Here is a 17,564-nt window from a genome sequence, read left to right on the forward strand (position 1 = left end):
TTTCTTTCTTTCTTTCTTTCTTTCTTTCTTTTCATTTTTTGAACACGGACCTTCACCCACCTTCTGTAGCCGGGTAATATTGTGAAGATTATGTCTGAGTGACTTTGGTGTCAGTGTCACTACTTCAGCGGTTCTCACTGTGTGTTGGCAACATTGCGATCTTGGATAGGAGAAACGAGTCACAATCATACTGATGCCTGTAGATAATGAAAACCGACGAAAGCGCAGGGGATATTATCTGATCTTACCGTAAGTAAAATGAAAAAAAAAAAGAAAAGAAAATGATAAAGTAGAGAAGCGAAAGCGCGTGACAGAATTAAACACAGCTGACAGCAGGTGCCATACGAACATGCGCGTCCTTTTTCGTGTGCGGTGTTCTTTTTTTATCATCGAGCTAGCGCGGCGCCGTCCACTTTCTCGGTTACTCGTGTGCGCTGTAGAAGTAACGCTTGGAGTGTTAGGCAGCGCCACCAGCTACTTGCGGACATGGAGGCGGTTGGTGCGAAATTCTGTGTGCCACAGGCGTCGCGTAGCGGTTTAAAGCGAACGACCCGTACGCCCTCGTAAGATAACCGCAGGCGTCAGAGCTGCAGGAGCCGAGGCCATCGACGTGTTTAGTCAAAACGAGAACAAGCTAGGGAAGGGGGGGGGGGACTGTTTGTCAGTGTGAGCGCGACAGAAAATTGGAACTAAGAAAAGCGAATAGGGCTTGTCTGGTGATTTAACTATGGGCTCCTCGTTCACACCTGCGACTAATCCTGGTCGCTTGACCAAGTTGGTCGCAAATGGACGCTTTGACGTCTCGAAGTGACTGTTTTGGTCCTGTCGCCCGCTGCTTGATTTTTCAGTCGCACGACCGCAGTCGGAAGCCTCTGAACCAATCATATGTGCAGGAAGAGGACGTCAGTTTAGTTTACGGGGTAGTGGCAGTACGAGCAGAGGCGTATTCGGCCTGGCTAAGGTTATAGGTCGCACGCAGGTGTGAACATCGGTCGCTTTTAACAGCTTTTTGGTCGCAGATGCTATAGTCGCAAGTGGGAATGAGCCTGATAACCGTGATTAGCAGAAATCGAGTCACTCGATCCTCCTTGTTGTATATATGAGGCATTGATCTTGTCAAGTTTTTTTTTAAATTTATATCCGGTCGCTTTTATGTCCTTTCTCATATTAATTACACACGTGTTTGGAGAGAAGCTGCTTACGTAAAGTAAATCGATTGTCGACCACCCGTGTGCCTGTCGGTATATCTTGCTCGCGGTGCTTTCTTTGAGAGACCGCGTGCAAGCGAGTACTTCGGCCGCACTGTCGCAACGCGTTCAAAGGTACATGTAAACGGAAGTGGGGGAGTTTGTCACTCTTCTACGAACTGCCGCGTTTCTGTATCGAGCGTCACCGATATCTGCCGCCATCGGAGGCTCTTCAACTGAACTGCTTGACTCGCATAGGTAGCAGACGCGCGGTGCAGAGGTTGTGGGTTCAACTCCCGCCCACCGGCTGCAAGTTTTTTTTTTTTGTACGCGCACTTTCACCCCCCATTATGTTATAATATGTGTTGGTGCATGTTTAAAAAAATGTAGAGCTATACGGATACCGACTAACATTAAAAACAGCGGGAAAAAATACAAGTGAACGTATTACGAGTAATTGAACAAAACGTCGTATTGCAGCTGACGTAGAAAACTGTGTAAATTAGATGTCAACATATTAGAAGTAACAAACATCACGCGTAGTACGAAATTGCACAGGAATGAGCAAGAGTAATTGTGCGTGTATTGGGCATTGTATGGGCATCAGCAGTACATAGTTAAGTGATTGATTAGTAACACAATGTATAAAATCAAGACTGCTAATAAAGGAACCTCTGTGGTCGAAATTAATCCAAAGTGCCCCAATACGTCGGGCTTCATAATCATATTGTGGTTCCGGCACGTAAAACTCAAGAATAAATTGATTAATTAAACTTGTTTCTTCTGAGCTCTGCCTTATCACCTATACTTTCATTTTTTTTGCGCGCCAAGATAGGTTGATTTGTGTGAAAGATGTATTACTCATCAGCTTTAAGACCAAACATCTTTCAACCAATAAGTTAAAGCTGCCACCTTTTCGAAAAAGCCAACTTTAGTCTTCTCGGTGGTCAAATATTGAAAGCCTATTTAAAATTCACTTCTGCCCGTGACGTACACGGGAATCGGTGAACGTAATTGGCTGGCCCGTCTATGCTTATTCTTCGCGTTAATTGGAACGGCTGTGTGCATTTGTTTTTATTAGGGGTGTGCGAATATCAAATTTTTCGAATACGAATCGAATACGAATATCCACCTTCGAATATCGAATCGAATATCGAATATCAAAGGAAAAATGCCTCCACAGTAACAATATTTTATTTAACATGTAGCTATTTGAAAAAAAAAAAAAAACATTAACTGCCTGACTGGCAACAAAATATACACTGCTATCTCCAGAACACAATGTCCAGGCTAGCACAATGCACATCACAACGCAAGCAAATATCACGGCACAATCAAAGTAATGACTAGATGTTATCGTGAAGAAATATGAGTTGCTCCACATGATCAGGCAGCAGGCGCTCCCTTCTAACAGAGACACCCCCCCCCCCATGCCACTGAAAAGGCACGCTCGCTTGGAACAGAAGTGGCTGGTATAGGGAGGTACATGGGGCAAAGCTTTGCCAGAATGGGGTATCTGAAGGTGGCTACAGTTCGCCACCAGTCACATGGGTTCTGTCTTTCATCAGAAGTGGTCCCGCATTGTGAACGAGTGGTAGTGCGGCACGTTACGGCCGCATAATATTGAAAATGTACGGTTACATGATCGCCAACAGCGCTGCACGTCGGAGATGCACCAGCAATAAATCATACGTATTGGGGCGCTCGTCGCAGGCAGATATCTTGCCTCCGCGTACTTACGATGTGTATCGCTCCTCTCGGCAACGTTTTTAGCTATACGAACGCAGCAGAAATGTGGAAGACGAGTTATTTTATGCATGATAATCGAATCGCATATTCGAATTTTTCTAATATTCGAAGTTATCGAATATTCGAAACTTTTCGAATACACGATTGTCGAATTGAATACGAATATTTCGAAGGTAATATTCGACGAATATTCGAAACTTTCGAATATTCGCACACCCCTAGTTTTTATACTTCTCCACTATATTCTGAGGTCGTCATCACGGACTTGGCAGCAGTCGGAGCAGCCTTATGGAGCGACGGTCTTTGTGCGTTTCGTGCATTGAAAATCTACAACTGTTCCGATAGAGAGATGAAGACACAGCTCTCCTTGACTCCTATGAAGCGAAAAGCTGGCTAAAGCAGGGGCGGCGGCGGCTTTACATCTATATACTATGGGACCTGCTCGTTCGTGGCCGTGCTATATAGTACGTAACGCGCGGCGCATCCACGGGTCGTGAGCGGGGGCTCTTGCGGGGATCAGCGCTCGTGCAAAGGGGATAAAGATGCGCCCGCTAGGAGAAAGAACATAAAAAAGAAAAACGAGGCCATAGGCCGCCTACGGACGCGCGCGTGCTCCTAATCCCTTTTTCACATAGAGTGCGCGTTGCCGAAGAAGCTGTTGCCCGTCTGTCTCTATCTACGCACGAATGCGGAGAAGAGGAGGACTTGCCCGCTGCTCGCGAAGCAGCGGAAAGCGATTCCTTTTCGGCGTCCCTTTATGTATGCACGTAGTCGCGTTGAGAAGAAAATCCGTCTGTACTCCAAGAAAAAAAGAGTCACTTAAAAAAAGGGAGTCACTTGACTCTCTTTTTTTTTTGCGAGTCATGGCTCTCCACGTATATGACTCTCTTTAAAGGGACGTTAAAGGGAAATATTAAGTTGGGCTAGATCGAAATATTAGGCTTGTGAGACGCCCGCTGATTCACAGAAATCGGCAGCCGAGATGGTGACGTCAAGTCCTCCATTCGGCGCGGGCCATTCACATGATCAGTAGCTACTATAGAGATATAGCAGTACCGTATGCGATAAGTACTCCAACCTGCGCACCGTGCAACAAATTGCTCTCACTATAGGCTTGAGTTGTATTAAATTTCATCGATCCTATCAGCGCGATGTTAAACGCCGCTGTCCACAAACTTATGCATTTTGCCCATAACGTATAGTTATTTTAGTCTGCTTGACAGGTGTGTAATGACGGTCCCGTTCGTATTTCAAGCGTAAAAAATTTACATGGGGCTCTTCTATATGTATTGTATCCGAAACGAGGCTCTTTACGTGCGGTCGATTATTTTGTTGCCGTACACGTTTGCTGTTGTATTGCTGTTGTATGACGTATACACTAACAGCGTTTGTCATACATGAAGTACTAAAAATGAATTCTTGATTTACAAAAAAAAAAAAAAACAAGCAGTGAGAGCTGATCCCTATACAGCCTTCGTCGTATCGAAATCCTGCTATGTACTTGAAACGAAGTGGAAAGGAAAAAAAAAGTCAATTTTTCGATTTAGCGTCTTTATTCGCTCTCATTTACCAGCCGTCCCCTCGCCTGTATAGAGTTTGTTTACAACTTCACTAATTATGCGCACGAGGTCACACACCTGTGGCGCTTGTTATAAGAAAGGTATACAGCAACCCCGTTTGTCTATGCGCCGAAAAGTATAATTAACGCACCATCGCTACGTTTTCGTTGACGTTGCACGTGTGGATATGGCATTCGTGCGCTCTAGGGGTGTTAATCATGGTGGCCGCCGTAGCGATGCGCAAAAATGGTCGGAATCGCATTGATCCGTAGTTTGCTCCTCGTATCAGTCATTTCCTGTACGTACATGTCACATATGTTATTAGCCTGTTAGTAACAGTAAGGGTAGTGACAGTTATTAGACAGTTATAGTTTAGCGTTAGCGTGATAGCGTGGGTTAAGGGAATAGCGTTACCGTGCCGCAAACGTTGGTTGCGGAAAGCGGGTTTTAGTTTAGCGGGATAGCGTTTACCTGCCCAAGCCGGGACGGTGGCGCCACTTAGCGAAGGGTGAATGCCATAAAAAAAGATTGAAAAGAACGAAATCGAGAATGCTCGCCTGTATCCACGCACGCAGCAATATTACTCTTTTTTTAAGTAAAAATAAAAGTAAATAAATATGAACTAAGCACCAAAAGCGAAAATTTTCATGTTGCAGACTTGTTTACACCGATCTTCTAGATAGGCCTAGGGACGTTCGAAATAGGAAGCGATCTCAAAAACTGCGCTAAGTTATCCGTAATACCGTGTCGTCGAAGCTATACCTGAAGGCAAGCGAAGCCATTTCGCACAGTCGTTTGCTACGAAAGAAGTGGATCCGTCCACATCAACGCTAAATTCAGTTCGAAGCGGGCGTCTAAAACCGCGGCCATGCTTTACGTACACTACGTTAACCACGCAAACACGCCAACGCTAAATCTGAAAAATAGCGTGCGTACGGTAAACGCTACCGGACGTTTACGGTACTGCGCATGCTGAATTCGATCCCACTATTCCGCTGAGCCCGCTAAACCCGCTAAACTATAACTGTCTACTAATTGCTGATGGTTACGGCAAGCGATGTAATAGCCGCTATTCTCGCCGTTACAAACTGCAGTTACTAACGGGCTATTAAAATATGTTACGGACACTTACTGCCCCATGTAAGTAGCAAGTACTAGGCCAGTACTACGGTTTCTTTCTAAGAGTGTATCGCCGATCGTTGGAAGAGCGCTTCATTTTGCCGAGCATGCATAGCTCTGAAAACCCTCTTCACCACTTTGATGGCTCGCCATGCTCTTTGGATCGTCTAATGACTCGCGTTTACAAAACTACTGAGCTAAAGCTTGTGGAGAAGTCGCAACATGATTGTCAAACTATTAGCATGCAGAAGCTCCGTCAAGGACGCCTAATTTTTCTCCCACTGATGAAAGTATGGGTGAACAAAAACTTGCGTAACTTCTTTCATTCATGACTCTACTGCTTTTGTAGCTTCGTGTGCGCGGTTCCTGAAAGGGTACTGACGCGAAACTTTTTCACTCGTCGTTTTCTTGCGTCAAATGAAAGGCCGGCAAGCCCACAAGAGCCTGGATAACGTATTGGTAAGCGTCAGTGTGCCCTGAAAAATTAATTTGAATATGTTTTTTCAAAGCTACAGCTTCGGTTCCTACTGTGCCCTGACGTCACGACGTTGTACGACGTCACTTGCCCGCGCAAGATATCGTGACGTATCCACGGCCGCTCCGCTCCGTGACTCCGTTGGCGACGCATAAGCGACCGTTTTGTATGTCTTGGCACGGCCCCTCGATCTCGGTACCTGACACCATGAAGACTGTAGCCATACCGGTGCGTGCAGTCACCATCGACACACTGTAGCCTGACGTCTCGCTTGTCTTCGATGCCAGCAGTATATATACGTGCGCGGTGCGAAAATTGACTGTAATGTCACAATAAAATATATTACCAGCATTTACTGAGCTTCACACGTGCTCAGAACCGTCTCTGTATAGAGATTTTGTATGGCGGAGTGAAACTCGGCTTCGAAAATTGGTGTCAGTGCCTCTTTAAGAATTATGTGGCATGTTGGGAACTGTATCTTCTTCACTGCTGACACAGATATATCTTATTGGGGAGAGAGCATGCGCTTCACTTTGAAGCGCCTTGACGAACTTACTGCGTCAAGTTACCGGTTAAAAGACGGCAACATATACCGCTTATGCCCGGAGGAAGCATCGAAACATTTTCTTTTTTTTTTCTAGATTCCTTTCGTCGCACCGCTGAATCGACCGACGGGATTGGCGCGACCCGGCCGCTTGTAAAGTGGAATTAGCCGGAAATAAAGAGGAGCGGGTAAGGAGGCTGAGACAGGATTACGGGAGGCCGTTTTGGTCTCCGCCACCCCCCTTTTATTCGGGCCAGCGCTCGATTGATCCGACGCGCGTCCGTAGTATAAAAGACCGAAAACGAGCCAAGCGAAGAGCGAATCATTCGTCTTTTTTTTTTTTTCTACACCTTTTCTCTTGCAGGTGTTTTTTATTAGTTCCTTTGCCTTTCGTGTTCTCGTTTTCGGGAAAGTGTGTCGCTTTGTGTCCCATGCACCGTCCGCTATAGTTAAGCGACCCACTACGGTATAGGTAAGAAAGGAGATCAGGAGACGGAAAAAGAGAAACAAAAAACGGATGTGGAGGGCAAGTGACGCGAACCTTGCGGTGTGAGGGCGGCCGTCGGCTATACGGTGTGATCGATCGCTGCCGCGCTTGGTCAATCAGGAATGGAAGGGGAAGGGTGGGGGAGGGGTGTGCATTCGCCGGACGGGGACGACAGCAGGCAAGCCCGGCGGCGGCGACGAATCAGAAGCCACCGAAAGACGCCGACAACGACCGAGGCGTCCTAACTCCCTCGGCGGCGAGGTCTAAGCCGCCCCGAGAAAGGAATCTCGCGCTTCCTCTCTCGGCCACAGTTTCTTCGGGATAAAAGGGAAGAACTGGAAGGAGTGGAGAGGAGGGTTGACCGGAGTGGGAAAGGAGGGAGAGAGAGAGAGAAGTAAGGCCGATGAAGCGGCGAGCTTTCTTTGCGGCGGATTGGCTGGGAGAGAAAAGGGGGCTCGGGGGGATGAGCCGCGGCGCGCTCTGGCGTCCGGCTAGCGCCCGCTAATGCCGTCGCCGAATGTCGGCGCTTTGCCCCTGGCCGAGTCGGCAAAGCCTGCGGCGGCCTTGCGAGCATAGAAGGAGCTCCAAGCTCGCGCCTCTTTGACCAAAGTTGTCGCCCCCCTCCCTAATCCGACTCACGCCCTGTCCCTCCTCTCGTTTCCCCGAGGGTCTGGACACCTCGCACTTGTCTTCTTCTTTTGTGTATGTGTGTGTGTGACGTGTGCTTTTTAACCTTTCTTCGTTGTCTGCCACTTTCATTTATTTATTTATTTATTTGTCTTGTGTTTACGCTTTTATTTTCTGCCTCGTCTGTTTCTGACCTTTGAGTGTTTCGCGTGCTTGCTGTCATGTTTATGTGCCGACTGCCACAGTGTCTTTCTTTACTTGTCTTATCGATGCTTGAGTTTCTTTCTCGATCCGTCCTTATCACCCGTTCCTCTATCCTTCCCGAAAAGAGACTTTCCCTAATCCCTAAGCTCGCCTGATCTCGATGTGCTTGTGTGTGTGGTTGGCTGTATAGCCCCGTCTTGTTGCGCCTTTGCCGCATTTTTGTGTTTACCGCCGTTTTGCTCTCTTTCTCTCACTCATTTCCTTTTTTTTTTTCTTTCGCAACGTGCGAGCAGGTTGTTCGGGCCTCATCTATTATTATTTTTGCGTTCTCGTTGCGGTTATGTCCTGTATTTTTTTCCCCTCCTTTTTTTTGCTTTCCTGTCATACATTAAGCAGATCTCTTCACCCCCCCCCCCCCTTCCGCTTTGCCTGCAGCATCGGTAATCTGTAGGGTAAAAGTAAAGACTTAGAATGGGGATGATAGAAGTATGCTTGTTCCTGTCGGCGACCGTTCCGCTCCTTATGATGTCGCCTGTTACGCGTAGTGTAGACTTTATTCGAATTCCGCGTGCGTTCCTTTTACTGCGATAGCAATTAGATGAACACTCGCAGAGTTCTTCAGTCATGCCAGTTGCGAAACTGCGTTCCGAAACACGGACGTGGCCATAACCGATTCTTCGGGGGGGGCTTGCATATTGTTGCGCCATCTGGGAACAGTAATACAAAACATTAGATCGTCGCCCCTGCGTGCTTTCCTCGCAAGCTGCTCAACGCCGTACGTAGCGCTGGCGTTGTCACGAGCATTTATTAGCTTATTTTTTGGTCAAGAGATGACGCGACAATCAGCAGACCCTTGCGATTTCGGCCAGTGGCGAGTTCGGATTTTGATACGTGGAGCCTGTGGGAGTTTCGCAACTCGTGTGATTGAAGGACTCTGGAGCATTTCTGCCGTCGCCGTCATGTTCCGTATAAAGTCCAAATCGATAACATCGCCCCGCCAGTCGTGAGTTCTGTGTGCGAGCGAAAGCATGCGACGGCTGCAGCTTGCGAAGGCTTCTTTTCTTTTTATTTCAAGGGGCCCACGGACTGCTGTATAATGTGGGGTTTTACTTGTCAAAACAACTGTACGATTATGAATCAGGCCGTAAAGGAGGACCCAGGATTGATTTCGACCTCCTGGTATTATTTTACTGTGCACCTAAATCTAAGTACAAGGCCGTGAGCGACGGTATGGTCAAGATTACGGGACAGTGACGAGACGTGGCCTATAGCGAACTCGGCAACTTAGTGAAGTTTTTTTTTTTTTAAATCGCCAAATGAATCGAAATAGTTACGAAGTTAATGCCGGAAATGAAAGAGAGAGAGAGAGAGCAGAAGTAACGATGGGCCGCTTACTTCATTTATATGCCATCTTCTAGACCAGTGGTTCTCAAATGGGGGTTCACGAAGCCATCTTTTATGAGCCCATGAAACCCGTCCCCGAAAAAAAAAAAAAACGCGTTTTTTGGCGAGACACTGTCCCGTGACAGCGGCCCCTTCTGATTTTTCGTATGCTTCACCGCATAACACCTTTGCATTGAGGCGGAACTGACTTATGTTTCCCCCTTCTCGGCTGTAAAGCTTTTGTTGCAGTTTTGTACGACATATGCACGCGATCACGCTTTTTCTAGGCTTGCATATTTGAAGAGCAAACATAGCTAGAAACAGGTTGAACGTGGCTGCAGACGGTACAACTTATTGACAAGCTGTGGAGATCGAATTGTAGCACTTTAGTTTGATTCTTAAGAAGTTGAAATACCTCCAGCCACAAATTCTTGGAGGAAACCCGACGTTTCGAGACCGGCTTGGTCTCTTCTTCAGGGGTGACTGTGCTGCTCAGGGGGGCTTCGTCGCAGCTTGTTTTTGGCTCCGCCTTTCTCTTTCCCTCACGTTCCGGAGGCCGTGCACGTAGATCGGAGGCATTGTTCCGAGGGACCGGTTCACATTCGCAGGTGTGTTCTGGATGTGCCACGACTCGAGTAAGAGCCTCCTTCCCAGATTCCTTTCCGTTTCTATGATGGAAGCGCCCTCGAAGTCAATTTTGTGGTCGTGCTTCTCGCAATGCTCTGCGAGAAGTGGTTCTCAAATGGGCACGAAGCACGACCACAAAATTGACTTCGAGGGCGCTTCCATCATAGAAACGAAAAGGAATCTGGGAAGGAGGCTCTTACTCGAGTCGTGGCACATCCAGAACACACCTGCGAATGTGAACCGGTCCCTCGGAACAATGTCTCCGATCTACGTGCACGGCCTCCGGAACGTGAGGGAAAGAGAAAGGCGGAGCCAAAAACAAGCTGCGACGAAGCTCCCCTGAGCAGCACAGTCACCCCTGAAGAAGAGACCAAGCCGGTCTCGAAACGTCTGGTTTCCTCCAAGAATTTGTGGCTGGAGGTATTTCAACTTCTTAATTCTTCCACCCAGTCAGACAGACTTCTGTCGAAATGTTTACATTTAGTTTGATTCTTTGCCAGGGAGAAATAAAAGGCACCTATTTCACGCTGCGTGTTATGTTAATTTGTTACCCCTCCCTCCCTCCCCCTCTTTTTTTCTGCCTGTGTAAGGGGTCCCTCATCACTTCCACCGGTCCACAAGGCGTCCCCGAAACATCCATGGCTGAGAACCACTGTTCTAGAGCCCCGAAATGTGCCCGTGAAGTACACTTGTGGACGGATAAGCCGCGAAAGTTCTTGGGCGTTATTTTCCTTCCCCATTGCAAGGTCTACGATCCGAGCCATTACCGACAGCGGAATCGACGACTTCGCGGCGGCGGTTTGTCATTCGCGGGAGGGAGTTCGGTCCACCGGCAACCGACGGGGTTCGGCTCACCCTGAACGCGGGAGAGGCGCGCCTCGTGTGGGACCGTCACCACGTGAGCGCTGAAGGTGGGGCTCTCCTTCTCGACCGACGACCTCTCGAAATGCCCACGGGTGAGCGACGGTATATAGCAGTTAGAAAATGATTCACCACGTACATGCTTGATCACATGACGTACGCTTGATCACATGACGTGCTGTTCTGCCGGTATACACGAGTTTGTTGTACAAGTACTGTAGAGAAACGCGGAGTGTGCACATGACACCATGTGCGACTGAAGTGTTATTATACAATGTTATGTCCAAAGTCAAGATGGGAGCCGACCGATGAAAACACGGAGTGGGATCTTCTACAGCCCTTTGCGATAGCTAGTCTCGGCGCCCTTCGGCCGGTTTTCCAAGTTTCTTTCATGCTCCGCTCTTTTCTTCGTCATGCCTTTGGCGGCTATCGCTTTGTTGTACCGCTCCTCTTTTTTTTTTTTTTTTTCAGCTCCCCTTATCTGTGAGATGAGATGCCTGAGCGCCGTTGCAAACTTTCTTGAATTGTGGCAATGGTTACACTCTTCCGCTTTATAGATTCTTTTTCTTCCCAGGCTGCAATTACCAACAGCGACACGCGCCAACGCTGGACATGACGTCAACACTAACCCTTTAAAACTAACACGCCAAGGATGACAAGGCGCCTTTGACAAAGATAGGACCTCCTATCGAAACGTTGGCCAGCCTGTCTGAGGCACTTTCTCCTGTTTCTTCAACCTGGTACCACATTATGGGGTTATTTACTGGTCTGTCCGTAGCGACAGACGAAATCCTGGATTGAGAATCGAATTTCTTCACTTTGAAACTGCGTGCGGGGAGCAGAGTGCTCGGCTGCGAAACTTGCGAGAACCTGTTCAAAAGCGCGGATGGCTAGAGGGGCCACCTTCTCCCCATTGGGAGAAAGCGCTGGTGTGCGCCTGCTAGCACTTGGAAGCGAACCCACTACTACCCCCCGCACTAGCTGCGGACGCTCTAGCACTTCACCGCCTCTGCGGTGTCGTCCGCACATTCAAATCCGCGCCTCGGCGTCGGACGAAGCGAGTGCGATGCGGCGTGTTTGCGACTCCACGCGGAACGACCAGCGGAAAGCGCTCACACGGTCCACGGACGTCGGCGAGCCGAATTCGACACCTTGGAGCAAGGAGATTCTTCTCGGAATCGACCGGTGAAAACGCTAAATCGACCCATGGTTTCTGTTCTCCGCTGAAGAAAACATGCGTTTGACCTCAGCCGATTGTGCCTTAGGATTTATTTGATGTTGCCATGAAAGGACTGAAGGGGGGCCCGATCTTCGAGGCTGTGCACTTTGGCCCAGCATCTCGAAGCACTAGCTGCAACGAGACGACGAGTGACTGTCATGTGACGCACTCGCCCACTGTTTGTCATAGCTTCGGCGCGAGAAAACCCAGGCAGCACACAACGTCGGGCCGATATTGATTTTACGGCGGCTGTGCGCGGCCCCACCTCGGGCCAGCATTGCCAGCCTGGCGCCGATATCGGCGGAGCCGTTGTCTTTCGCCGGCAAAATTGGGCCGATTTTGCCGCCTTCCATCCGGTGTTGGGCTTTCACCGGCAACATTGGGCCGAGATTTCCGGCGTTCCGCCGTCTTTCCGCCGATATCGGCTTAGCCGATTTCTTTTACCGGCAGCAATGGGCCGAGTTTGCCGGCGGTTTGCTGTTCTTCCGCCGATATCGGCTTAGCCGATGGCTTTCACCGGCAACATTGGGCCGAGTTAGCCGCCGTTTTGCCGTACTTCCGCCGACATCGGCCGAGCCGATGGTTTTCACCGGCAACATTGGGCCGAGCATGCCGTCATTCTGCCGTGCTTCAGCTGACATCGGCGGAGCCGATGGCTTATCGATGATGTTGGAACTTTCTTGTCTCCCTTCAGGCAGTTATACATGCTCTGTTGAGAACGTCCTCCTGCGTCGCGGCGCTCCAAAAGTCCTCGTCACCGACAGAGGTGCAGCTTTTACGGCAGAGCTAACGCAAACCATCTTGAAATAGATAGAGCCACACAAGTCACCGACGGACATCACCCGCATGCGAATGGCCTCACCGAGCGGCTAAATGAAACCCTCGCCGACATGCTGGCAATGTACTGTACGTCGAACACATGACATGGGATGCCATAATATCTTCGGCACATAACCTGAAGTTAACACGGCAGTGTAAGAAACGGCGCACATATGACTCCGTTCAAACTAGTTCACGGAAGCCCCTCAACGACGCTGCACGCCGTGTCGCCGGCCGTCAGTGACGAGAATAACCTCGACCTTGCGCTCTACCTTTAGCCCGCCGAAGAAGCACCCGGCAGCTCGCCCGCCTAGGTTATAATCGTAATGCCATAGAGCATTAGGCGCTTGAATATTTGTAGCTTAAGCTGCAGAATACCGCTACATGGATTGCTGTACTAGCACAAATAACAAAGTTCAAATATTGTACCGTGCTAATGCCGCACGTACGACTCGGAGCGCGAAGTATCGCCGACTGAATAGCTTGCATTCTCTTATTAGTTTCTGCTATGACAATGACTAACAACTACCACTAGCACAGTCACTTTTCAACCATAAAGAGGTGGTCTTTAGAAGAATAACTGACTAAAATTAGATAGCCACTTCGTTGACCAGTTGTTCAGCGCTATCAAAAAATGTTGAAACGTTATAACACATACCATTAACTTCATGGGCCAAATTCGAAGTACTTCTGTTTCGTAAATGTTTTTGCCACTGGTAGGCCGACTTCACTAATGTATCCAGCATCAAAATTCACCCAAACATTCCCTCACGAATGCTTTTAGCGGAAGAAGTTTTACGTGAATACTCATTCTGTGCATAAATCGAGCATGTCATCATATTTATAGCGCTATATCCTTTCAGCCGCTCAATGTGTGGCGCTGGCGCTCATATACTACACGGACAGTTTCCGATCTCTGTGTTTACACATATTTACTCACGCGCGTGTTTGGGTCAAGCGTAACAAGCGCATTTGCTTCAGTGATGTCACATAATTTTACTTTATGAAAATAGTAAAAAGCTCAGCAAGGCGTGTTGCTGAGCTAGTTGGTTCATTACTTGAGAAAAATAGGTATGGTGCAAAAAAGACCGGGCGAAGTGAAGACACGTTTTGTAGTTTGAATGTTTACAAATCAACTAGCCCGCTGACCATCTTTAACGAACTGACAAACACGTGTTTGCCACGTGTTTTTCAGTTCGCATTTGCACTTCGTTGCCGTGCATTTTGTGACATACATATCTTTTTCAAGTAAAAATCTCGCTCAACGATTGCTTCCCACGTGCTTTCAGAAATAGTCGCATAAAATTATTATTATGGCACGTGAAATACGATGAAAAATGGGGCTCCAACGTGGTGTACGCAAAGTTTTCATGTAGCGACATGTGGCAACAAGCGATGCATTGAAAATTCCACGAACGCCTTTCTCAAACGGCATGCCCATAGACATGCTGGGGGGAACGCACACCATTGTGGTAGGCTGAGCCTTGCTTTCAAGAAGGGAGAATTCATATTTTTTTTTCTTCTTCAACCTCTACCCCCCCCGCCTCCCTGCCTTCCCCTCGTTCAGCGTCATTGTCGCGAAACTCGCTTGACCAGGCAGGGTAGGGTGGCCGTCCCGACGGAGGGGCAATCGTAGCTGCGGGAGCAGGTTTTTTTCACTCCGACCAGCAGAATTCTTCAAGAAGTGCGGTGTGCTGCGGACAGGTCTGGTGGAAAGTCAAAGTCGTGCACGAGACGGATACGCGGCAGGATTCCGGCACTGTTTTCGGCAGAGATCACCGCAGCGAGAAACCAGTGGCCCCCTGCTTCCATGTTGAACTCGCTCACCTCATATAAGGCCACGTGTTCACTACTGTTACGTGTCATCAGATTTTTGTTCTCTTCTTATCGCGTATTTTCCATTGACCATCGTGTTTTGTGTATTCTGATATGGTGCGCTTGCATTTTTGATTCGCTCGTGTTTTTAGCGATCCAACGGGCACACGTGAGTGGTTTTTATGCACAATTCCTTTCTGTTACAATCCTACCTTTAGATTAGGAATGCGCGCGTGTCTACCTTGTTTAGATATAGAGTTCATGGGTTCTTGTGGTACCGCTCGCAATGTTTTTCGCGTCGCGTGCAGCAGTTTATCCATCTTTTTGGCCCTTAAATTATCACTGAAAAAATTGCAATTTCCGCTTAAAGGATAACGCTAATTTAATTGCCAGTCATGTGTCGCGAATGCCTACCGTTGCTTGGTGAACTTAATGAACGTGGGGGGGGGGGGGGGGTGCTCCTCTGCTCGTAATTAGCTCACGCATATACACAATCTTCTAGTGTAGTTGCCACTCTTAATCTCGCTTTTTCGGCAAGCCGCCTAACATTATCTTTCTTTTCTTCGGGTCCGTCTTTAATCCTACTGTAATGCTGCCTTCGTTTACATCTCGCCCCGCCACGGGGGTCTAGTTGTTATGGCTCTCGACTGCTGACCCGAAGGTCGCGGGATCGAATCCCGGCCGCGGCGGCTGCATTTTCGATGGAGGCGAAAATGTTTGAGGCCCGTGTACTTAGATTTAGCACCTACGTTACAGAACCCCAAGTGGTCAAAATTTCCGGAGCCCTCCACTACGGCGTCTCTCATAATCATAGCGTGGTTTTGGGACGTTAAACCCCAGATATTATTATTATTATTATTATTATTATTATTATTATTATTATTATTATATTATCGTTTACATCTGCAGAATTTTTTTTCGTGATTCGGCACCGTCGTTACTGAAAAGCGCGATATCGTCCGCAAAACGCAAGCAGCTAAGATATTCTTCGTTAAACCTTATTCCTATTTTTGCCCGTTCTAGTTCTTTCAATATTTATAGTGAATGTGCCGCGCATAACCTTGAAGAGATTGTAACTCCTCCCATAGGGAGTATGCACTGAAACTGAGCCGCAATGTGGCGCTGCGGTGCCCCGAGCTGGGCGCCATTTTTGCGGTTCTCGTGCAGCAGCCGACCCATGCTTGCTACTGTGTTTGCTGTGTGTACGCGCTAGGTGTTGTGTGGTGTTTCCTTGCCTTCCGTGTAATCGCGTGTTTCATTAACGATAGTACGGCGTTGGAACTGTCCCCTACCACTGCGTGTTGCACGGATCTAGTCATTTGCCTGGCAAGCGATCGCCGTGTTGCTGCATGCAGTGAAAAGATGCTGCTCAGCGACTACGCCAAGTCGCTGTCTGATCCCGAGCGCAGGAGATACCACATCGAAGTCGCAAAATGCGGTAGCGACGACCCCTTCGCGCTTTCTGATGACCAGTTCACGAACGATGTTGGCTGCTATCCCAGCGTAGACCGTGCGGATATCAACGATTATCTTGTTCACGGGACAAGTTTCGTGACGCGGGAGCAGCTTAAGAGCTACAAATCCTTGGAGGCTCACAATTATGTCACAAGCGGCCTCGTGGAGCCACCAAGGGTGAAAACTCTTCGTGATGGCAACATCGTCGTTGTTTCAAAGGTAGGCTGTTGCTCGCGCTTCTTTTAGCGTGCGTTGTGGACTTGTAGCCGAGATTGAAGTTCGGCGCCCAGTCGGGATTGGCCTCATCCATCGAATAAGCTGGTCTTCCTGAAATGGAACGTACACAGCCTGCAGTGCTGTACGTAAATTATAACGCCGAGGAGACGCATTTTATGCTGCTGCCGCGCTCACCTGTGATGAAATGCGCCCCGCAAACGCGGTAGTGCGTCGCCGATTCGTCCAGGTCTTCGCGACGAATTCTGCTCAGCCATAGAGCTCTCCGCTTTGACGACAGCTCCGTTGTCTTCGCACACTGTCCTGATATAACTTTCGGCACGACATAGAACCCTACCCGTTGAAAGTTCTCGTCGTTGGGGCTGTTTTTGTGCGGTTGGAGCAACCGTAAACAGCGCAGTTCACCATAGCCGATTGACGCAGCTCGACGCGCAACAACGTCCTGCGGCTTGGGCACTTTTACAAGTCCATGCAACACGCAGTGGTAGGGGACAGTTCCAACGCCGTACTATCGTTAATGAAACACGCGAGTACACGGAAGTCAAGGAAACACCACACAACACCTAGCGCGTACACACAGCAAACACAGTAGCAAGCGTGGGTCGGCTGCTGCACAAGAACCGCAAAAATGGCGCCCAGCTCGGGGCACCGCAGCGCCACATTGCGGCTCAGTTTCAGTGCATACTCCCTATAGGCGTGTGCACAGTGGGGCAGGGGGGCGGCCGGCCCCCGTAGTCACCTAAGAAGAGGTGGGCGCAAGGTTTTCCAAACACGTTGACTTAATAGGGAGCGGGGGGCGCCGCGATGAACCTTAGCCCCCCGCCTCCCCTCTGAAGGGGAACCCTGCTTACGCCTATGATTTTGCGCCTGACCCCATTCTCGATTAGGATTGTCCTGCTTTTTTTGAGGAATACGGTGGCTGTGGGTTTGTTTTAGATGTTGGCTGCGGTATCTATAAATGTTTAGATATTCCATTATGGCATAATTATTCCGGAACTGCTGGCGTGTGTTCATATCTGTGAATAAATTTGTGTTTATCACCTTGCGAATGTGTTGCTCCTTCATTTCTCAGACGCATGCATAGTTGGTGCAGCAGGCCTTTCATTAATTTAGTTGTCTTAGAGACAATATTGACTTTCGTTCTCGGGCTTGCACGGTTCGACAGAATTGTGGGTCTTAATCGCACACTAAGACATCAGT

At 48.6% G+C, this 17,564-nt stretch overlaps 1 protein-coding gene across 2 annotated transcripts in view; it reads left to right on the forward strand.

The window, feature by feature from the left end:
* LOC119383556 (uncharacterized) overlaps nt 1-17,564 on the forward strand; it is an 81,780-nt gene that overhangs the window by 28,057 nt on the left and 36,159 nt on the right. The gene's annotated exons all lie outside the window — the stretch shown is intronic.

The sequence above is a fragment of the Rhipicephalus sanguineus genome, chromosome 2 (genome assembly GCF_013339695.2).
Source record: "Rhipicephalus sanguineus isolate Rsan-2018 chromosome 2, BIME_Rsan_1.4, whole genome shotgun sequence".
Taxonomy (NCBI): domain Eukaryota; kingdom Metazoa; phylum Arthropoda; class Arachnida; order Ixodida; family Ixodidae; genus Rhipicephalus; species Rhipicephalus sanguineus.